The 24,058-nt window shown below is 41.5% G+C and overlaps 1 long non-coding RNA gene across 1 annotated transcript in view; it reads right to left on the reverse strand.

Annotated features, from left to right (window-relative positions):
- LOC132380074 (uncharacterized) overlaps positions 1–8,039 on the reverse strand; it is an 88,730-nt gene extending 80,691 nt beyond the window's left edge. The window contains exons 1-2 of the long non-coding RNA XR_009507636.1: positions 7,903–8,039; positions 5,577–5,720 (exon numbers count right to left, since the gene is read on the reverse strand). This is a non-coding gene — a long non-coding RNA (uncharacterized LOC132380074). The remainder of the gene's footprint in view (positions 1–5,576; positions 5,721–7,902) is intronic.
- Between the last annotated feature and the right edge of the window lie 16,019 nt (positions 8,040–24,058).

A 24,058-nucleotide genomic window follows, 5' to 3' on the forward strand; every position in this document is an offset into this window, starting at 1 on the left:
GGATCCTGTAGCGAACCTTGATATGTGCAAGTAGGCTCAATTTGCAATGTTTATCACAGCAGACAGGAGCCAGATCGCCGTAATTGTTTTCTGACAATTCAACTTTTTGTTGGCACAGTAAGCTAAAGTTAAAAATGTAATCCGCTCCCATGTTACAAGTCACAAGAGTCGGCATCTTCCAATAATTGTGTTATAGTTCTTGGAAACTGCTCAGTTAAATGCAATGATGTGTGCAAAATTAGGAGAGAAACAGGCAGTTGACATTTTCCCCATAGATCAGTTGATAAAGGTGTCAATAACAAACTCTCACCTATGTTTTCAAATAGAGATGTAGATTCATAGTGTTGAAACAGGTCCCTCAGCCCAACTCATCCGTCCAGACCACCAAGGTACTTTTGCCATGTTTGGCCATATCCATTCATTCACTCCATCCCACCCATTCACCTCAGTAACCAGGATCATCATTCACCCAGTCTTGTCTTCAGCTCCTCCTCACGTGTCCTTGACTCCCTCCTTATAGACCATCTCGCTCACCCCACCTCCTACTCCAATAACCCCTCCAGCCAAAAGTACAATCTAGGCAGTGAATCAGAATCATGTTTATTATCACTGACATCTGGTGTAAAATTTGTTGTTTTGTGGCAGCAAGACAAAAAATTACAAAAGTTCAAAGTGAAATTTATCATCAGAGTACATACATATCACCACATACAACCCTGAGGTTCTTTTTCCTATAGGCATACTTAGCAAATCTATCAAAAAGTAACAAACAGGATCAATGAACAATGAACTGTGCAAATGCAAATATAAATAAATCTCTATAAATAACAAGAGCATGAAATAACAAGATAAAGAGTCATTAAAGTGAGACGTCAGTTGTGGGAACACCAGAAATAGAATGAGTGTAGCTATCTCCTTTTGTTCAAAATCCTGATGGTTGAGAAGTAATAGCTGTTCTTGAACCTTGAGGCTTGGGTCCTGGGGCATGTACTTTCTACCTGATGGCAGCTGTGAGAAAAAGGCATGGCCCGGTGGTGAGGATCTTTAATGATGGATCCTGTGCCTTGGAGCCTACACACCAAACTGTGGTGGATCCAATCAAAAGGCTGCCTGTTCTTGGATGAAAACCGTTAACTTTTTTTTTATTTAGAGATGCAGCATGGAACTGGCCCTTCCAGCCCAACAAGCCACACTGCCCAGCGACTCACTTATTTAACCTCGACTAATCACAGGACAATTTACGATGACCAATTAACCTACTACCCAGTACATCCATGGAATGTGGGAGAAAACCACGCACCCCAAAGAAACCCACATGTTCATGGGGTGGAACCCTTAGAGATGGCATCAGAACTGAACCCAAGACTTCCCAAGCTGTAATAGCGTTGCACTAACCACTGTGCTACCATGGTGCCCCAAGTTCAAATGACATATTGACATTTGTCTCCGAGGTTTTTGTCTTTGGAGCTATGAAGCAGCAGCTTTACCATCTGTGCCACCATACTGCCCATTGATTTCAACAGCTGGAGCTGCTACATCATGGTTTCAGTGACCCGAGTTCATTCCTAACCCCAGGTGCTGTCTGTGTGGAGTTTTCATGTTCTCCCATGTCCATGGGCATTTCCCCCAGGTGCTTTAAATAGTTTGAATGACCCAGCCACCACTGATCTCTGATAGAGAATTTGAGGTTCATCACTGCCAATGAGAAGAAATTTCTCTGCACCTTGGCTTTCCAAGATCACCCCTTGTACATCACCCGACACTTCCCAAGCTGCCAACCAACTAGCACCTTGTGCCCCTGCCTTGGGCGCACCTTATCCTTCTCAGTCACCACCAAACTGGATTGAGGGCTATTTACATCAATCCTGAGAAAATGCCTCAGAAAAAGATAGGCCCAATTAAAACAAACTTGCTTGTCCGTCTTTCCCAGTTCTAATGAAGTGCCTTGAACTTGAAGGCTTAAATCTACTCATCTCTCCACAGATGCTACCTTACCTGCTGAATGTTGCTGGTATTTTTCATTTCATATTTCCATTGACTGCGCTGCTCTGAATTGTGAAGGAGATTGATCAGACTGATGAAGGTGGCCAGTTTCCTTTCCTCAAGCATTCATTTTTTACAACAATCCGGTTTTTCATTTACATCATTCCTGGGATTGATTTTACCTTTAAACTCCATGTCTAATTTAAATTCCCCAGAGGACATTTCTGCAACGAAAGTCCAGGTCTCAGGATAGCAGTCTAGTTATTTAATCAGAACACACCAATCTGTTTCAGAGGGTCAGTAATAAAATCTAGAACAAAACCAAACCACAATACTCAGCCCAGCCCTTTCCTCATGCAGCCTTTGACCCAAAACGTTGACAATTTCTTTCTTCCCATTAATGCTGCTTGACCCACTAATGTCTTCCAGCAGATTGTTTGTTAAGCCTCAATACTGACCATCAAGTCCTTTCCCACCTCAGACGTTCTCTCTTCTCCACCCTCCCATCAAGCAGAAGATACAAAGGACTGAAAGCATGTACCACTAGGCACAAGACAGCTTCTATCCCACAGTTATAAGACTTTTGAATGAATCCATAAAACTGTTAAAATAAAAACTAATTTATCTGTTTACCAGCTTACCAACATGAGTGCACCTCAGGGCTCCTGTTCTACTTTCCTTCACCCATGACTGGGTACTTTAGTACAACTCCAATACCATCTACAGATTCTCTGATGACACCACTACAGTTGGCCAAGTCACAAGTGGTGATGATTCAATGGATAGGTATAAGACAGAACATCTGGTTGAGTGATGCCACAACAACCTCAGGATCAACAGCAAGAAAACCAAGGAAATATTGTTGACTTCAGAAAGGGGGAGTTGGGAGACCACATGCCTGTTCTCATTGGTAAGTCATTGGCTTCAATTCCATGTTTTTAACCTCTCAGATGACCAGTGCAGTGCCCAGGATGTAGATGCAATCACGAAGAATGCATGCTAGCACCTCTACTTCCTTAGAAGCTTAATGAGATCCAGCATGTCACCAATTACTCTAACCATCTTCTACCGATACACCATTGGAAGTCTCTGATTCCATCATGGGTTGGTACAGCAACGGGAACACAAGAGGCTGCAGAGAATAGTGGGCACAGCCAACCCTGCCACTGCCTCAAAAAGGTGGCATCTGTCAATCCATATCATCTGGGCCATGTCCTTTTCTCACTGCTACCATCAGGAAGGGCATAACAAAGCCTGACAACCCACACTAGTTCAGGGGTAATTAGGGGCGGACAATAAATGTGGCATGGCCAATGATGCCTGCCACCTATGACATGCCCCCTTCTCATTGTTACCATTGGGAAGTAGGTACTGAAGGCATACACTCAGTGATTCAGGAACAGCTTCTTTCCCCCTGCCATTTGATTTCTGAATGGACATTGAACCCACGAACACTATCTCACTACTTTTGTATTTCTGTTTTGCACTACTTATTTTCATTTAACTATTTCATATACATACATATATACTTACTGTAATTCAGTTTTTCTTCTACACTTATCATGTATTGCATTGCACTGCTGTCGCAAAGCCATATGCCAGTGATATTAAACCTGATTCTGATGCTGATGGCCACATTTTGAGAACAGAAAATAAAACAGGGATGTACAGTGTCTATGAAGAGTCTTCACCTCCCCCTTAGAAGTTTTCATGTTTTACAATATTGAATCATAATGGATTTCTTTTGGGTTTTTTTTACACTGATCAACAGAAAAAGACTCTTTTGCATCAAAATGAAAACAAATCTCTACAAAGTGATCTAAATTAAATACAAATATAAAACACAAAATAACTTATTGCATGAATATTCACTCCCTTTAAGCTAGTAGATGCACCTTTGGCAGCAATTACAGTCTTGAGTCTGCGTGAATAAGTTTCTATCATTTTCATACATCTGAATACTACAATTTTTCCCCTTTACTAAACTGCTCAAGCTCTGTCAGATTGCATGGGGATCATGAGTGAACAGCCCTTTTCAAGTCCAGCCACAAATTCTCAATTGGCTTGAGGTCTGGACTCTGACTTGGCCACTCCAGGGCATTAACTTTGTTGTTTTTAAGCCATTCCTGTATAGCTTTGGCTTTATGCTTGGGGTCATTGTCTTGTTGGAAAACAAATCTTCTCCCAAGCCACAGTTCTCCTGCAGACTGCATCAGGTTTTCCTCCAGGATTTCCCTGCATCTTGTTGCATTCATTTTACCCTCTACCTTCACAAGCCTTCCAGGGCCTGGTGCAGTGAAGCATCCCCACAACGTGATGCAGCCACCACCATACTTCACAGAAGGGGCGGTGTGTTTTTAATGATGTGCAGTGTTTGGTTTACACCAAACATAGCACTTAGTCTGATGGCCAAAAAGCTCTATTTTGGTTTCATCAGATCAGAGAGCCTTCTTCCAGCTGACCCCAGAGTCCCCACATGCTTTCTGACAAATTCTAGCTGAGACTTCATGTGAGTTTTTCAACAGTGGCTTTCTCTTTGCCACTCTCCCATAAAGCTGTGACTGGTGAAGCACCCGGGCAACAGTTGTCATAGACACAGTCTCTCCTATCTCAGCCACTGAAGTTTGTAACTCCTCCAGAGTTATCGTAGGTCTCCTCACTAGTCCAGTGGTAGCACACCACTCAGTTTTCGAGGACAGCCTACTCTTGGCAGATTTACAGCTGTGACATATTCTTTTCATTTCTTGATGACTGACTTAACCATATTCCAAGGAATATTCAGTGACTTGGAAATTTTCTTATATCCATCTTGAGTTTCTGCGGAGTAGCTTAGTGTGTTCTTTAGTCTTCACGGTGTAGTTTTCACAGTTGGACCTTCCAAATACAGGTGTGTTTTACTACAATTGAATCACCTTGACTGCACACAGGTGATCTCCATTTAAGTGATTATGTGATTTCTAAACCAATTGGCTGCACCAGTGATGATTTGGTGTGACATGTTAATAGGGGTGAATACTTAAGCAATCAACTATTTTGTATTTGTATTTTATACTTCCATCACTTTGAAGAGATCTGTTTTCACTATGAAAGAGTCTTTTTTCTGTTGATCAGTGTCAAAAAAGCCAAATTAAATCCATTGTGATTCCAAGTTGTAAAGCAATAAAACACAAACCCTTTCCTGCAGCAACCCCAGCAGTGAAGCACATCTACCTGGCTTTGAAGTATAAAGTCATGGAGCAATACCCCACAGAAACAGGTTCTTCACTGTACCGAGTCCACGCTGACCGTGAATCACCTTGCATCTTGTTTAGCATGAACCAGTTGAACCAAAGGGCTTGTTTCTGGAAAGTATGCTATCAATGACTCTCTGACTCTAACCCCTCATTTACACTAATCCTACATTAGTCCCATTATTAATTTTATTCCAGAATCTAAACCCACCTACACATCAGGGACCATGTATAGTGAGCTAATTGACTGACAAAGCTGCATGTCTTTGGGATGTAGGGATGTATGAGGAACACCAACAATTGCACCCTTCCCCTTACTTCTCCAAACTATTCTCTCCAAATTGCCAATGAACTGTTACTTACCAGTGACCTACCCTATAGGGTAAGGGCAGGAAGGGGCACAAACCAAGTGCCTGTGTGTTCTGGTTGAATGGAGACAAAAGACAAAGTGTTGGAATCTGGAGCAACAAGTAATCTTGCAGAGGAACTCAGAGAAGCAGGTAGCATCTGTGGAGGGAAATGGACAGTTGATATTTCTGATCCTGATGAAGGAACTCAACCCAAAATATTGACTATCAATTTCCCTCCAAAAAGGACCAACCACTGAGTTCCTCCAGCATCTCAAGTTTTTATTCAATAGGGTCATAGAACCATTGAGTCATACAGCACAGACAGGCCCTTGCCAACCAAGGTTCCCAACTAAACAGGTCCCATTTCCTCCTGTTTGGTCCAAATGCCTCTAAACCAGGAGTTGCAGACCTTTTTTAATGCGATTTACCAATACCATTAAGCAAGGGGTCCATGGACCTCAGGTTGGGAACCCCTGCTCTAAACTTTCCTTGTCCATGTACCTATCCAAACAACCCTTCCTCTGACTGTTCATTTCCATATACTAACCACCCTCTGTGTTAAAAGTTGCCCTTCAGGTTAAATCACTACCCTCTCACCTTAAAACTCTGCCCTCTAGTTTTTGATTTCCCAACCCTGGGAAAAAGACTGTGAATTGATAGAATTGTGGCTTTGAGTTTTATGAATACCTGGCGACGCTCTGAAAGGAAGTTCCTCTGTGGCTTTCTAATATATTCCCGTACATAGTGGCTGTAAGTACAGATTTCCTGTCGAGCATATCAGCTGGTCTAACAGCATTCCCCTGGGCAATTCACGCACTCAGATTGAACTCAGTGAATTCTCTGGAGTGACTCTTGAACTCATAACCTTCCAGCCCTGTGAAGCACTTACAACCTGTGGTGAAGCCTATGAGATTTGAAATGTTTAAAAGCAAGCAGGTGTAATGCCTTTGCAGGTGGAACAGTGATGCAGCTGGTGGAATGATAGTCTCTCATCTCTAGTGACCTGGCTGATGATGTGTCAGAGGATGGGAAGGAGGCAGAGAGCCTAGTGACACGGTGTCATGACAACAAACTTTCCTTGAATGTCATCTTCCTTGGCTGTTGCATTGTCTCTTCTGGGATGAAAGAATGAAGTAGTTAAGATAAAATGAAAAACTACAGGTGCTAGAAAGCTAAAATGGAAACGCTTAAAAAATTCTGAAAGTCAGGCAGTACCTTTTCCCAGAGCAGCAATAGCCAATGCTGAAGGATATTTATGTAAGGTGTGTGGAGGAAAGTTTATGTGAGATGTCAGTGGTAAGATTTTCTTTTCAGAGATTGCTGGGTGCCTGGAATGCAGTGTCAGGGGGTGGTTGTTGAGGCTGATACATCAGGGACACTTAGGCACACAGATGAAAGAAAAATTGGGGTTTATTGGCTGTGTATGAGGGAAGGGGTAGATTGATGATTCATACTGACATAGCATCATGGCCTATTCTATGTTCTATCTTTGTGAAGAGTCACAGAGTCAGTTTCAGGAGGAAGAGCCTCCTTCAGAACTAAGAAGGAGACAAATGTATTTTGTAGTTGCAGAGACACTGGGGGAGGGAGATTTCTCTGATATGAGAAAACTGAGGTGAGCAAAAGGCCATTCTGTAAACCAGGTTATCTCATCAGTGAGCAGTTAAAGTAAGAACATAGGCAAAACATGTAGAAGGCACACGAGATGGCTGGCACTAAACACAAAGTGCTGCAGGAGGCCAGTCAGTCAAGTAGGACTGGTACAGGGTCTCAACCCAAAATGTTGACAATTCCTTTCTTCATCACAGCTGCTGCTTGACCGACTGAGTTACTCCACCAACTTGTGGGTGACAGAGGGTCTACATCCTGAAACATTGACTGAGTTTCTCTTCCCGCAGATGGTTTCTGACCTGCTGAATTTTTAAAGCATTTTCATTTCAGGTTTCCAGTATTTGCACTTTCCAGTATTTCATCCTATCAGAGACAACCGCGTACACTCCATGGCCAAGAAAGCTCTACTTCCTCAGGAGGCTAAAGAAACTTGCATGTCCCCCTTGACCCTCACCAATTTTTATTGATGTACATATCCTATGCACATGAATCATGGCTTGATATGGCAACTGTTCTGCCTGTAACCACAGGAAATTGCAGAGAATTATCGACACAACTCGGTGCATCACAGAAACCAATCTCTGCTCCCTGGACTCTGTCGGCACTTTTTCAATAAAGCAGCCAGAATAATCAAAAACACCTCCCACCCTGGACATTCTCCATTCTTTCACCCCCCTTCTCCACCCCCCGCCATCAGGTAAAAGGTACAAAAACCCAAAAGCACTTACACGAAGCCCAAGGACCATTTCTGTTCTGTTGTTGTAAGATACTGAACAATCCTGGGATGATAAGTTGGTGTGATAGATATTCACTGTCTTCGGGCCAGGGCGCCCTTATTTGCCAAGCTCGAACTTGCTAATCACAGTAGCTGCCACTAGTAAAGATCACAGTCATGTTTTTGAATAAGTTAAATTCAATATTTTTTGTTTAGCTTCTGGTCATAAACAGAACCCAGTCTTCAGTTCTCAAATAGCAAGCAGCAATTAGTTTGAAGTTAAAAGAACAGCTTTGCAGATAGGTTAGATTAATATTATCACTTTGCACACGAACTGGTGATCTATTTATTAACAAGTCAGAAAGTTTATGTATCATGGAGTCAGCTTCACAGCATTAATAGTGGACACCTGGGAACTCTGTCTCCAGAAGCTTTTAGACTGTCTGTGTTAAAAGATCTCTGGAAAAATATCACATTTGTCTGAAGTCACCCAAGTGGCAAAGAAATGGTATAAATGAAGGAAGCAGTTCAAGCTTATTTGCAATGATCAGTAACACCAAAGAGAATGTATGAAACACAAGGTGATCATACCTCTGCCTTGAATTTCAGTGATGGATGACTATTTTGTATGCAGCTCATCTGTATGTCTTTTTAACTTATAGGAATTGCAAATGTGTTTTGGAAATCCTTTGTGTTTTAGAAATTGTTTGCAATTTGGAAATCTTTTATAAGACAGAAGTCCTCTGAGTTTTAAACATGTTTTAAGAATGTTGCTTGAATTTAAATGTTTATCACTGAAGATAATGAACTATAGTATGGTTAATCTACTTTGTTAGTGGAACACAAGGAAATCTGCAGATGCTGGAAATTCAAGCAACACACACAAAATGCTGGTGGAATGCCCCAGGTCTGGCAGCATCTATAGGGAAAATAATTTCTCCTTGGTAGAGAGGGGAACCCACTACTAAACTGAATTGGCAGCTAAACTCAATGGGGAGGATAAACAAAGAAGTGAAATAGACTTTGAAGATTAGGTAGTTACGGTATAGCCTCCCTTTAATGAGTATGCTCATAGTTACTTATATCCAATAGGGCTTAAGGTCTTCACCTGAGTTTAGAACTTTATGGTCAGCAAACCCAATGCCATCACAATGGACTCTTGTCTTCACAATCTACTTTTTTGTTTGCCTGCACTGCACTTTCTTTGGATTTATTCTGCAGCCTATTATTGTTTTTACCTTGTTCTGATACTACCTTAGTGCACTTTGTAATTAAATAATCAGCATAGACAGTACGTAAGGCAAGTTTTTCACAGTACCTCAACAACTAGAGGAGCCCGAATACCCACATGCCGTGATTCAGATACACTTTCTTCCTTTCTAGCATCAGATGTCTGAATAGTCCATGAAGCTGTGAACAAAACCTCACTAGTGCTTTATATTTGCACTATTTAGTCTTCTAATTTATAGTAACCTTATATCTTTATTCTGTATTGCTGCTGCAAAAACAACCAATTTCATTCCGTATAAGTCGGTGGCAATAAATGTGACCTGACTCTGATCTCTGCTAGTTAAACTAACTCGGTTCTCTCTTACTTTGTCCTGAAGGTCACAGACATGAAGTGCTAACTCTTTCTCCTTCTATAGGTGCTGCGTAACTCACTCAGTTTCTTCCAGCATTTTCAATTTAATTTTTCTTTTGTTAAACAGTACAGCAACGTCCTTGTGCATGAAGCACAAAGACTCCATCTGGACTGATAGTTCTCATTCTTAGGGTTGTTGAACCAGTTTAAAGTTAATGCATTCATCCTGTTGTGAAAATATCAGGCAGCAAGGGATTTTACACAAATGTTAAAAAGTTTACAATATTGATATTCTACAAGACATGATCAGAGGCAGTTAACAGGAAAGACGAAAGATCAATTGCCCTTATGCAAAGCACTTCCCTTCTGACACCTGCACGTAACACATTGGCTACGACTACTCTCATCAATTTCTTCCCAGAAGTAGTAGCCAGTTATAAAGGTTTCATAAATGCAAGGAGATAAAAGTGTGAGCTGTTCAAATCAAACTATTTCCCATGAAAAGAAGGCATTTAATTTATGGTACACTTTTCACAACCCAACAAGCACAACTCAGACAAAGGGCTCCAGAAAGAGTAGTTACTCCCACCTAACAGAAAACACAGCAGCCAATAAAAAACGTGCACAGTAAAATCCCAAATGACAGCCATTACAAAGAGCATTTTATCTTGATAACGAAGAAGTAACTGGACAGAAGAGCGAACACCTGTTCAGTTAAGTTAGCTCTTAACTGCATTAAACAATGGAGAAAAGTCTCCACCTTAAATGTATTAAATATGAACTTGGGTTCTGCATATAAAAACATAAGAAGCAGAAGAAAGAATGGACCATTCGGACCCTCATTTCCATTCTGGCATTGACCTCTGACCATGGCTTCAATACAATTGGATCCTGGATTTCCTCACTTGTAGATCCCAGTCAGTTCGGATAGGTAATTACATCTCCTCATGATACCCATCAGCACTGGTGCACACAAGGCTGTGTGCTTCGCCTCCTGCTCTGCTTGCTTTACACTTATGACTGTGTAGCTAACCATTGCTTCAAAGCCATTTTCAATTTTGCTGATGACACCAATGTCATGGGCTGAATGAAAAGTGTGATGAATCAGCATATAGGAGAGAGATTGAAAATCTGGATAGGTATCATAACAACCTCTCACTCAATATCATCAAGACCAAGGAACTGATTGTAGACTTCAGAAGAGGGAAACCAGAGGTCCAAGAGCCAGTCCTCATCAGAGGATCAGAGAGGGTTAGCAACCTTATGTTCCTAGGTGTTACTGATAGCACAGGACAGTTAACATCTTAGTCCAAGTGTATTTTCAATTCAATTCTACTTCAGCGGACCTGTCTTAGGTCCAGCACATAAGTTCAATCGCAAAGAAAGCACAGCACTGCCTCTACTTCCTTAGGAGTTTGCAGAGATTCGGCATGACATCTAAAACTTTGACAAACTTCTACAGATGTGTAGTGGAGAGTATATTGACTGGCTGCATCACAGCCTAATATGGAAACACCAATGCCCATGAATGGAAAATCTGACAAAAAATAATGGATTTAGCCCAGTACATCATGGGTAAAGTCCTCCCAACCACAGAGCACATTCACATGAAGTGCTGTCATTGGAGGGCAGTGTCCATCATCAGGAATCCCCGCCACCCAGGTCATGTTCTCTTCTCGCTGCTGTCACCAGGTGGAAGGTACAAGAGTCTCAAGACTCGCACTAGCAGTTTTTACTACCCCTCAACTGACAGGGTCTTGAACAAATGGGAATAACTTCACTCAATTTCACTTGCCCCATCATTGGAATGGTCCCACATCCAATGGACTCACTTTCAAGGACTCCATCTCATGTTCTCATTATTTATTGCTTTTTATTTGCTCAGTTTCTTGTCTTCTACACTGCTCTTTCAACGATCCTGTTATAGTTACTATTCTATACATTTATTGAGTATGCCCATAAGAAAATGTATCTCAGGGTTGTATACAGTAACATATATGTACTTTGATAATAACATTTACTTTGAACTTTGATCAATAAGATTGCAACTAATCTTTCACTTCAGCACCAGCTTCCTTCACTAATTCCATAAGCCCTGATTCTCTCAGAATCTTAAAATCCAGGAACAAGTTCTCTTTCACAGAGAATTTCAAAGATTCATTATACTCAGAGGGAAGAAATTTCTTCTCTCTGTCCTGATTAGACAGTGACATCAGGTTTTTAACACCACAGTTAAGAGAAACATCATCCCTGCATCTCCCATCAATGTCCATTGAAATGTTATGTTTCAATAAACCCATCTTCACTCTTCTAAACTCTATAGAGTTCATGTTCAACCTACATTAGCTCTCCTCACTAGACAAATCCAATAAGTCAGAATTCAATCAAGTGGGCCTTCTTTATACTCCCACTTTTATAGATATATCCCAACTTAAGTAGAGAGAGCAGACAATATTCTTGGTGAACAGGGCTCCATGTATATAATCTAGTACTCAAATCCTCTTGTAATCCCTTTCGTTTTCTGGTACATTTCATGTATTCTTTGGTAAATTTGCAGATTGTTTTATTATTGTCATATGTATCAAGGTGCAGTTAAAAAAAATCTTTTTTTGCATACCGTTATTAGGGATCATTTCATTACAACAGTTCTTTGAGGTGGTACAAGGGAAATACAATAACAGAATTCAGAATAAAGTGTTACAATTCCAGAGAAGGTGCAAGTAGACATTAATATACAAAATCACAACAAGGTAGATTGTTAAGTCAAGAAACTATTTTATCTTACAAGGGAATCATTCAATAAACTTATAACAGTGAGACGGAAGCTGCCCTTGAGCCTCTTGGTACATGCTTCCAAGCTTTTGTATTTTTGTTCCAATGGGAGAGAGGAGATGCCCAGCATGGATGGGGACTTGGGCTATGTTGGCTGCTGCTTTACCAGGCAGTGAGTAGTGTAGACCATGGGGAAGAGGCTCTTTTCTGTGATGTGCTGAGCTGTATCTGTAACTCTCTGAAGTCTCAGGCAGAGCAGCCCCCATACAAAGCCATGATGCTTCCAATGGTGCATCTATAATAATTGGCAAGGATCGATGGGGGCATCTTTAATTTCTTGAGCCTTCCAAGGAGGTACAGGTGTTGGTGAACTTTCTTTGCCATGTCATCTATGTGGTTGGACCAGGACAGGATATTGGTGATGTTTACTCCTAACAACTTGAGCATCTCACCCACTCACCCACAGCATTGTTGATGTAAACAGGAGCACGTGCACCACCCTTCCCCTTCTACTCCTTCCCAAAGTCAGTGACAAGCTCTGACCAGATACGACAAGTAATATAGAAATTGCCTCCATCAGAGTGTAGCACAATCAGCTCCAAGCTCATTCCTTCTTGGAAATACACCACCATTACTGGGTCTAAGTCCCTGGAACTTCTTCCCCAGCAGTAGTGGGAGAACTAGCAGAAGGTGTGAGACCATCTTCACCAAAAGGACTGCAGAGGTCAACAAGGTAGCTTCTCAAGAGGCAATTATCATTAGACAGAGTTAAGAGGAGAGTTATGAGCACTAAGCAGGAAAGCGGAACAGATGCTAAAATCAGATTATTAAAGGGCAGGGCAGGATGAGGGGCCAAGTGGCTGATCCTGATCCTGATTGGTTGAGAGGCATAGGTTAGATTCACCATTTTGGTGTATATCAAAGACTCTTAAAATTTCTACCAATGTATGGTGAGAGGGTGCTGACTGACACCCTGGTTTGGAGACTCAATGCGCTGGATCTCAAAAGCCTGCAGAGGCTTGTAGCCTCAGCCAGCTCCATCACAGATGCAATCCTCCACTTCACAAATGACATCTTCAAGAGATGAATGCCTCAAAAAGCAACATCTATCATTAAAGACCCTCACAATCCAGGACATGCCCTTTAGTTGTTAGTACCATTTGGCAAGAGGTACAGAAGCCCGAAGACCCACATTCAAGGAATCACGTTTAACTCCTCTGCCATCAGATTTCAGAATGGTCCATGAACCATGATTCCTTTTTTTCACTCGATTTATAATAATTTTATGTCTTTGCACTGTTGCTGTAGAACAACAAATTTCATAATAAGAGTCTAATTCTGGCTTTGCTGTGGACTTTGTATTTTTTCCTTCTAATTGTGTTCTGTCTTGTAAGAGTTGCATATAGTTTATGTTTATTTTTTGTTGTGGTTGCTATTGATTTGATGCTATGTGCTTATGAGGTTACTGCACCACATTTTTCATTGCACAAGTGCACTTGTGTATATGACAATAAACTTGACATTGACCTTGACTTTGGTAGAGGTGTTGAGTTTGGAAGGTGCTGTCTGAGGTGTCCTGATGGGTTGCTGCAGAGTATCCTATAGAAAAGTTCCCAAACTTTTGACGCCATGGACCCCTACCATTAACTGAGGGGTCTGTGGACCCCAGGTTGGGAACCCCGGCAAACTGCTGTCATTCCAGCTGCTCGTTACTCTAGCTCACTTTTGCACTGTTAAACTTTGCAATGGCTACATCCTTCAAGTAATACATGTAAAACCCATTCCGACATTAGTTTTATAGATCATCCAGCTGCATTTTGTACATGCTTCATTTAAAGGAATGAAAGAAAATAGCACTCACCAGCAGTCGAATAATAATTCAATTAAGCACACAGCTACTATTTTTTCCCTGGAGCTCTTTCATGCTATTGTAGAAATCGTTCATTCTGCACTGACTATATTCGGTGATATCTTTTCTTGGATTGTACAGGTCACATTGGCTGGGAGCACTATTTTAGTTCATTATCCCATTAACCTTTGCACTGGGGAAGAGCCAAAAGCTTTCTGAAAGGGCGTTCCATCAGTTTCACAGGATCCTCTCATTAAAGTTATTGAATCTAAATGAACCTTCTGTGTGGCCTTGATTGCATGTTCTACTTGCTAGTGTGGTATGTTGAGCACTTTGCTATTACATAGTGAGAGGCATTTTTAGGGAAGGCATAATTAGAATGGCAATATAACACAGTGTTCTCAAAGAGATTGACAGGGTGGATGTGAGATGCTGATACCCCTGTTTGGGAATTCTTGAATTGGATCACAGTTTGAAAGAAAGGGGATGGACAAGAGATGAAAGGAATTCTTCACCCGAAGGTCGGTAAACTCTCAAAATCTCCTCCCAAGAAGTCTATGGAGGATCAGTAATCTATTCCTGTCAATTTCAATGACACTGAGGTAGAGTTGGTTGAGAGCTTCAAGATCCTTAATGTAAATATCACTGACAATTTGTCCTGGTCCAGCCACTTGGACTCTCTGGAAAAGAAAGCTTGCCAAATCTTCTACTTTCTTAAAAGGCTAAGGAAATTCAGTTCACAATGACTCTCATCAATTTTCATAGATGCACAATGGAAAGCGTCCGATCTGGGCATATCACAGGCAAAATACCACTGGAGAAAAACGCCAACAGCTTACAAAACGTCTTCTGAACTACTGTCACTGCAATCTGCAGCCTGTAATTTTCCTTCAAGTTACATAAAACCATCCTTACAAACCAGCAATTTCACAACCTTCTTGGAATACTTAACTCTCAGAAATGCAGGTACGGCACCTTTAGGTGGACAGAAGTGCACGACTATGGCCAGAAGAGAACGATGAGGGGAGAACTCTAAGCCAATGGGGTATGAAACTCCCTCTACCCAGTGTCTTGTCTGCAAACATACGGTCACTGGAAAACAAGATTGAGGACATAAGGGCCAGATTGCTCTACCAGAGGGAAATGAGGCTGTGACTTGGCTCACTCCGGATAAACTGGATACGTCAGTAAGAAAGCTTCTCTATCAACCGGATGAACTGGATTGCTGATTAGGAGAAAGCAAATGGTGGGGGTCCATGTTTCATGATCAACTCTTTGTAGTCCTCGGACACAGCGGTCTTTTTGCATTCTTGTTCCCTTGACCTGAACCATTTAATGATTAAGTGCCTATCCATTCTATTAATCTACCTTGTCATTGCCCTTGTACCTTATTTGTCCAGATGTACTTCACCTCTTGGTTACTGTAACACAGTATTCTGGTACTACCTCATTGTATTTATGTATGGAGTGATCTACCTGGATAGCACACCAACAGTAGTTTTTCCATTGTTTCTCACTATATGTGACAATAATAAACTAATTACCAATTACCCCCACCCTCCAACCCTTCAACACCCTACTTCCCCTCCCCTCCACCACCCATTCCATTTGCCCATCACTCACACACTCCTCACATTGGGTCCCCTCCCCCCCTCACTGTTCCCATCTGCCTTTCCCAGTTCCCTTATCTGGTTCCACCTTCCAACCCTATCAAATCCCATCATCTGGAGTCCTTTATCACCCCTACCAATCACTTCCCAGCTTCAGTCACTAGATCCACTCTTTCACCCCCACATGACTCCACAGGCCCATTAACACACCCTCACCTTGATCCACCTAACTCACACCACCGTTCCCCCTCCTCTTTATACTGACTATCTCCCCATTACGCTTGCAATCCAGACGGAGGGCCTCAACTTGAAGCAGCAACTGTCCATTTCCCTCCATAGATGTTGCTTGACCCACTGAGTTACTCCAGCGTTTTGCATGTTGATCCAGATTCCAGCACTTGCAATCTCTTGTGTCTCCATTTCACCCACAATCTGCCAGCTCAGTTCAGAAAGCAGCCCACTAAAGCCACAGTTTATTCTCTTCCTGAATGCTGATGCTGGCAACGTATATATTGATCTTGGAGTCAAATTAAAGCAGCTGGTGAGCAGTCTGATCACAATGCATCTTCGTCTGAAAATCGGGCAATTAGACTGCAACTGTTCAAGCGCCACAGGGAGAGTGATTCAAATCAGATTTATTTATCTCATCTACATCAAAGTGTACAGTGAAATGCATCATTTACCATAACAACCAGCGCACCCAAGGATGTGCTGAGGGCAGCCCACAAGTATTGTCGCATACTTTGGCACCAACATAGCATGAACACAATGTCCAGCAGAGCAAGAATAATAAAACAAAAAAGTAAAACAAGCCTTTTCCCAATCTCCCATCCATCCAGGTACCCACTCACACACACAGGCAGGACGGGCCACCTTCAGGTTCCAGACTCTCAGACAACAAAGCTCCAGCCTCTGGACAGAGGCTTTGACCTCCAAATGGGGGCTTTGATCTTCGGGCTTTTCCCTCCAGATGCACCAAGGTGGAGGACAGAAGAAGCAGATCATTAAACAATCACCCATCTTCACATTAAATCCCAGAGTTAGAGGATCCCACTCTTGACTCTTCATCCTAGATGCACAGAGCTTTATTGGAAACCTATCTCCATCCATGCCAATGGACCAGCTAAGGAGGAGACAAACTAAGGGTAGCACAGTTACTTCCTGGAGACTGCAGATCACCCTAATTCACCCCAATCACTATTCCTCTATTTAACAACCCATGGAGTGGGGACACCAGAGGCTGCCGATGCTGGAATCTGGAACAACACACAGAGCACAGCCCTGTCCATCACACACGGTACCGGCCTCCCCTGCACTGATTCTGTCTGCACCTCCCACTGTCTCGGGAAAGCAGCCAACCTTGTCGACCTGATGAAGGGTTTTGACCCAAAACTTCGACACTTCCTTCCTCCCACTCTTACAAGCGTCTGGCACGTAGTGTATTGCACCAGATTCTAGCATCTACAGTCTCTTGTGTCTCCAGTACCCTCACTGAAAGCTCTCCGAATACACTACATATTCCCTTTGCAAAGGATTCCAATTAGAATACTGTGAATAGGCTTAAGCATGAAATCCTACTCTATCATAAAAGGTGTGACAGGCAACTCTAAATAAAGGAAAAGGAAATAATTAAAAACATTCTTAAAGGCAAAATAAAACTCCCAAACCCCTCAGCAACATTTGGAAAGAAATTCTAACTGGGCATCTAGTACTTGGCTTTGCAGTTCATTCTGTTTAAATGTACCAGTTGATTATGTAACTTGCCTATCTAAATTCAATGTAAGCAGTGTGAAATGCTGCTATTGTAGATAGAGCCTTGCACAGTTAATTATTATTCACATCAACTCCTTCTCATGTTTAGTAGGCTTATTGATGGAGGTTTTGAAGCTGCTTTAGTCTATTGTAAGCAACACGTGGATATCTTTGTTACTCTTTAATTGGCAGCTTAACTGATGAATAAGAATTGAAAATCTGTTATAATAAAATCAGAAAATGCTGGAAATACTCAGCAGGTCAGGTTGCATCTGAGGGGAGAGCAACAGGCCAAAGACCCTTCATTCGATCTGAGGAAGTACAATATATTGGCAGAGAGCTAATGCTGTATTAACAATATGCTGTTACTCAGCAGTAAAGAATCAATTATCTTCTCATCCCATTTAAGACGGAGGATGAATCAGGCTTGTTATCATTGATATATGTTGCAAAATCTGGTGTTCTGCAGCATCAGTACAGAGCAATTTATAAAATTACGATAAGTTACAAAACTAAATAAATAATGCAAAAAGTAACAAAGAGGTAAGATGTAAAAATGTATTGATTAATAATTAATAATGATGCATTTTAATAATTATTACTAATAAATGGTGCATGGGCCATTCGGAATTGTGATGGCAGAGGGGATGAAGCTGTTTCTAAATCATTGAGTATAGGTGTATGGGTGTTCGATCTTTGTACCTCCTCCTTGATGGGAGTAACAAGAATGCATGTCCTGGATGACGATGGTCCTTAAAGAAGATGCTGCCTTCCTGAGGCATTGCCTTTTGATGATGCCCTTGATGGTGAGGGAGTTGTGCATGTGATGGAACTGGCTGAGTCAACAACCCCCACTGCAGCCTTCTGCAGTCCTGTGCATTGAAGCCTCCATGCTAAGCTGTTAGAATGTTCTCCACTGTGCATCTGTAGACTTCGTAAAAGTCTTTGGCGACATATCAAATCTCTTCAAATCATAACAAAGTAGAACCACTGGCATGCCTTCTTTGTGTTGGACCCAGGATAGATTCTGTGAGGTGTTGTTATCAGGAACTTAAAGCTTCTAAGGCTTTAAGACGAAAGAGCTGATTATGGACTTCAGGAAGGGTAAGATGAAGGAACACATACCAATCATCATAGAGGGATCAGAGCAGCTTCAAGTTCCTGGTTGTCAAGATCTCTGAGGATCTAACCTGGTCCCAACATACTGATGTAGTTATTAAAAAGGCAAGACACCAACTATACTTTATTAGGAGTTTGAAGCGATTTGGCATGTTAACAAATATGTTCAAAAACTTCTATAGTTGTACTGTGGAGAGCATTCTGACAGGCTGCATCACTGTCTGGTATGGAGGGGCTACTGCACAGGACTGAAAGAAGCTGCAGAAGGTTATAAATCTGGTCAGCTCCATCTTGGGCACTAGCCTACAAAGTACCCAGGACATCTTTAGGGAGTGGTGTCTCAGACAGGCAGCGTCCATTAACAAAGACCTCCAGCACCCAGGGCATGCCCTTTTCTCGCTGTTACCATCAGGTAGGAGATACAGAAGCCTGAAGGCACACATGCAGCAATTCAGGAACAGCTTCTTCCCCTCTGCCATCCGATTCCAAAATGGACATTGAATCTTTGGACACAACCTCACTTTTTCAATATACAGTATTTCTGTTTTTGCACATGTTTAATAATCTATTCAATATATATAATTGATTTACTTGTTTATTTATTATTATGTTTTATTTTATTTGTTATTATTTTTTCCTCTCTCTGCTAGATTACATATTGCATTGAACTGCTTTGCTAAGTTAACAAATTTCACGTCACATGCCGGTGATAATAAACCTGATTCTAATTCTGATAAACTCATGGTCATAGGGTTATGTAACACAGACAGTGATTTTGGCCCAACTCATCCTTGCTGACCAATGTCCCTTTCTGAAGTTGCCTTCATTTGGTCCATATCCTTCTAAACCTTTCCTGTCCTTGCACCTGTCCAAACCTCATTTAAATGTTGTACCTGTACCTTTAAATTCCTGGGTGTGACTGTCTCAGAGGACCTGTCATAGACCTATCATATAAATCTGATTGCAAAGAAAGCAAGACAGTGCATCTACTTCCTCAGGAGTCTGCGGAGATTCGGCATGTCATCAAAACCTTGGCAAACATCCATAGATGTGTGGTGGAAAGTGTGGTGACTGGCTGCATAATGGCCTGGTATGGGAACACCAATGCTTTTGAGCAGAACATCCTCCAAAGGTAGTGGATTCAACCCAGTATATCATGGATAAAGCCCTCCCAGCCACTGAGTACATCTTCATGAAATGTTGCCATAGAAAAGCAACATCATCCATCATCAAAGATCCTCACCACACAGGCCATGCTCTTTCCTTGCTGCTGCCATCAGGTAGAAGGTAGAAGTGCCTCAGGATTTGCACCACCAGGTTCAAGAACAGTTCCTGCCCCTCAGTCATCAGGTTCTTGAACAAAAGGGTATAACTACGCTCATTCTATTTCTGGTGGTCTCACTTTAATGACTCTATCTTGTTATTTTGTACTCTCATGATTTATTGCTATTTATTTATATTTCCTCTTGCACAATTTGTTGTTCATTGATCCTGTTTACAATTACTGTTCTATAGATTTGCTAAGTGTGCCTGTAGGAAAAAGGATCTCAGGGTTGTATGTGGTAACATGTATGTACTCTGATAATAAATTTTATTTTGAACTTCAAACTCTACCACCTCCTCTGACAGATCATTCATAATATCCATCATCCTCTGTGTGAAAAGCTTACCTTTCAGATCCTCTTTAAACCCTTCCCTTCTCACCTTAAACCTATGCACTCTTATTTTAGACATCCCTACCCTGGGAAAAAAGACTGTGACAATTAATCTTATCTAAACACACCATCATTTCATCAACACACCCCAAGTCATTACCTCAGCAAGCAATACTATTGTAGTCCACTCTTCACTACAGTAGGTTTCACTCTTTTCTGTTCTAACTGCATTCTTTCTTGTAAAACTTGCGTAGATAATTTGTGTTTCACTTACATTTTCCTTGTGAATGTTCTGTCTCTAATACCATGTGCCTGTGAAGCTGCTGCAAGTATATCTTTCATTGCAACTGTGCATATGACAATAACTTTGACTTTGATTTTAACCCATTTTAAACCTTTGCCCTCTAGTTTTGTATTCCCGCACTTTTGGTGAAAGACTGTGACTATTCACCTTATTTCTGCTCCACAAGATTTTATATTTGGGGCACAACGTTAGCGCAGCAGTCAGTGCCAAGCTATTACATCTTGGGGTGTTCTTATACATTTGCCCTTTCAATGCATGGGTTTCCTTCAGGTGCTCCAGTTTCCTCTCACAGTCCAAAAATATGCTGGTTAGTAGGATAATTGATTATTGTAAATTGTCGTGTGGTTAAGGTAGGGTTAAATAGGTAAGTTGCTGGGCAGCCCTGCTCAGTGGGCCAGAAGGGCATGTTCTATGCTGTATCGCTAAATAAATAACTAAATATATCTCCATGTGGTCACCCCTCAGCCTCCTTCGCTTCAATCCCAGTCCAGACTCTCCCCATAACTCAAAGGGCTGAAGACTGAGATTGACGGGATTGCACTGAGAGCCAACAATAACTTAATGGGCTGAATGTGCTCCATCTATGCTGTAAGGAAATACAATTGACTTTGGCCTTGCCAAAAACACCAGCATTCCAAAAAGAGAATGAATAGGTGAATTAATGATCTCTCCTGTGTTAGTGTTCACCACTCCCTGTATAAAAGACCTACCTCCAACGTCATCCCTATACTTTCCTCTAACTATCTTAAAATTATGCTCTCGTATTAGCTATTTCCACCCTGGAAAGACCCAATCTATGCTTCTTATCATCTTAACACCTCCATCAGGTTACCTTTCAACCTCCTTTGCTCAAAGGGAAAAGCTCAAGCTCACTTAACCCATCCTCATAGGGCATACTCTCTAATCCTGGTAAATCTCCTCTGCACCCTCTCTAAAACTACCACATCCTTCCTATAATGAGGCAAGCAGAACTGAACACAGTACTCCAAGTGTGGTTTGACCTGTATGGAAGGCATGCGGAAGATTTTCACTGCATCTAGGTACAGGTGACGATAATAAACAAGTTCCATTTCCGTGCTTGAGATGTGGTGACATGGTGATTCAGCTGTGTTCACAGATCTCTGCAATTTCTTGCAGTCTTGGACAGACCTGTTGTCATACCAAGCTGTGATGCGTGTGGAACAAAAATATTTTAAAAATTAATTCCTTGTTCTTCTCTGATTCAGCAGCAAGAAGTATCCGCAAACAAAGGAGGCACGGTACACATGTTAAAGGTTATAACAAATTGCTGTAATAGAATGGTGTAAAAAATAAAATTAATCACTAAGTCAGGTTACACAATATACTGCCAGAGGGAATGGCAGATGTGTGACAGCTTTTGCAATCTCTCTTTTTTTCTCCCTCTCTCCCTTGATGTCTTTGTCTCTGTCTCAAACTCTTAGCACTAGTTGTAACCCAGCCTAAGAGAAGTTTCCCAGTTGCGCAAAGAATTATCCTTTTCATATCCTTCAAGACTATTTACCCTAATATTTACATAAGAAATAGGAGCAGGAGTAGGCTATCTGGCCAGACGAAGCTGCTCCGCCATTCAATAAGATCATGGCTGATCTGCCCATGGACTCATCTTCACCTAATTGCCTTTTCCCCCATAACCTTTAATTCCCCTACTATGCAAAAATCTATCCTACCTTGTCTTAAATAAGGTTGGAAAGATTTTCCCATGGGACAGTGCCCAGTGGGGAAAATGGCGAGTCATTTTCCCCTTCCCAGACAAACATGTTTTTCAGCATTGTAGACTAGTACAACAGTTAGTTCCATCATGGGAACTAGCCTCCATCATATCCAAGACATCTTCAAGGAGCGATGTCTTTGGAAGGCGGTGTCCATCATTAAGAATCCCCACCACAGAGAACATGCCCTCTTCACACTGCTACCATCAGGAAGGAGGTTAACGCCACATACTCAGTGATTCAGGAACAGCTTCTTCCCCTCTGCCATCTGACTTCTAAATGAACGTTGAACCCATGAAAACCACCTCACTACTTTTTTTATTTCTTTTTTTTACACAACTTATTTTAACTTAACTATTATACATATTTAGCATAACTCTATATTTACTTATCATGTATTTCATTGTGCTGCTGCCGCGAAGTTAACAGATTTCATGACATGTGCCTGTGATATTAAATCTGATTCTGATTCTTAAAACATAGCTGTAGACCTGTTCCCTTGTACGTTCTCAAAACATTCTCACATTATAGTCTGACAGTATTTTGTCTTACAAGCTTCTATTTTGTGTTTTGCATTGTGTTACCAAGGAAGAATCAAAATTAACTCTTTCTTTACAGGATGGTACATCTTTAAAAATTGATGAGGGTTACTAGGAACATGTCGATTTCCTTAGCTTTCAGAGGAAGTAGAGGAACAGGTGTGCTTTTTTAACTATGATGTGGCTGGGACAGGACAAGTTGTTGTGATATTTACACATAAGAACCTGAAGCTCTCAACATTCTGCATCTCAGCACCATCGGAACAGGCAAAGTGCTCGTACTCTTCCCTATTTCCTGAAACCAAATACCAACTCTTTGTTTTGCTTACATGAAAATTTTGCTAGAGAATGCAATACTAAATATCGAGCAAGAATATACAACAATATGCAGCTTTCTTTCCTGAACTGCTAAACAATGAGTCAGACAAACAGAGCACAAACTAATGTAAATGTACCCTATCCTGACTGGAGCCAAACACACAGAGACAAATGCCATTAGTGGTGGGTCAGAGCCTGGGGTCCAATTACAGACATCAGTTCAATTCTGCCCTCCTGATCCTTGCTTTTATTTAAAATATAAAATAAACAAGCTCTGAATTCACTTAGCTTTAGGCAATGTCCAACAGCTCTGTTTTATTAAAACCGTAGATCAAAATAATCACATTAAGCATTACCATTTCAATCTGAAGTATCCATAGCAACGCAGTCAGGCCCTGATAAAGGGTCTCAGCCCGCAACATCGACAACTTATTCCTCTCCATAGATACTGCCTGACCTGCTGAGCTCCTCCAGCATTCTGCGTGCATAGCTTTGATTTCCAGCATATGCAGAATCACTTATGTTCGAGTACCCATACAAGTAGACTCTGTGCCGACCCTTAGTGTGTCTTTGCAGCAGTTGCGTTTGTCCTTTGTTTTTTGTGCAGTATATTTTCACCCTTGTGGTTTTCATCCATTTTTATGTATTCATTTTCAGGATCTTAACATCAATGACAAGCCCAGCACTTATTCATTTGTTATCTGTCATATGGGCAATCACGGGCTTTCCATGACCATGATTGCTCTTTGCAAATTTTTCTGCTGAAGTGGTTTGCCATTGCCTTCTTCTGGTCAGTGTCATTACAAGATGGATAACACAAGCCTTTATCAATACTCTTCAGAGCTTATCAGTCTGGTATCAGAGGTCTCATAACTTGTGACATGCACCAGCTGTTCATTTGACCAACCACTGTCTGCTCCCAAGGCTTCACTTGACCCT

The sequence above is a fragment of the Hypanus sabinus genome, chromosome 1 (genome assembly GCF_030144855.1).
Source record: "Hypanus sabinus isolate sHypSab1 chromosome 1, sHypSab1.hap1, whole genome shotgun sequence".
Lineage (NCBI taxonomy): Eukaryota > Metazoa > Chordata > Chondrichthyes > Myliobatiformes > Dasyatidae > Hypanus > Hypanus sabinus.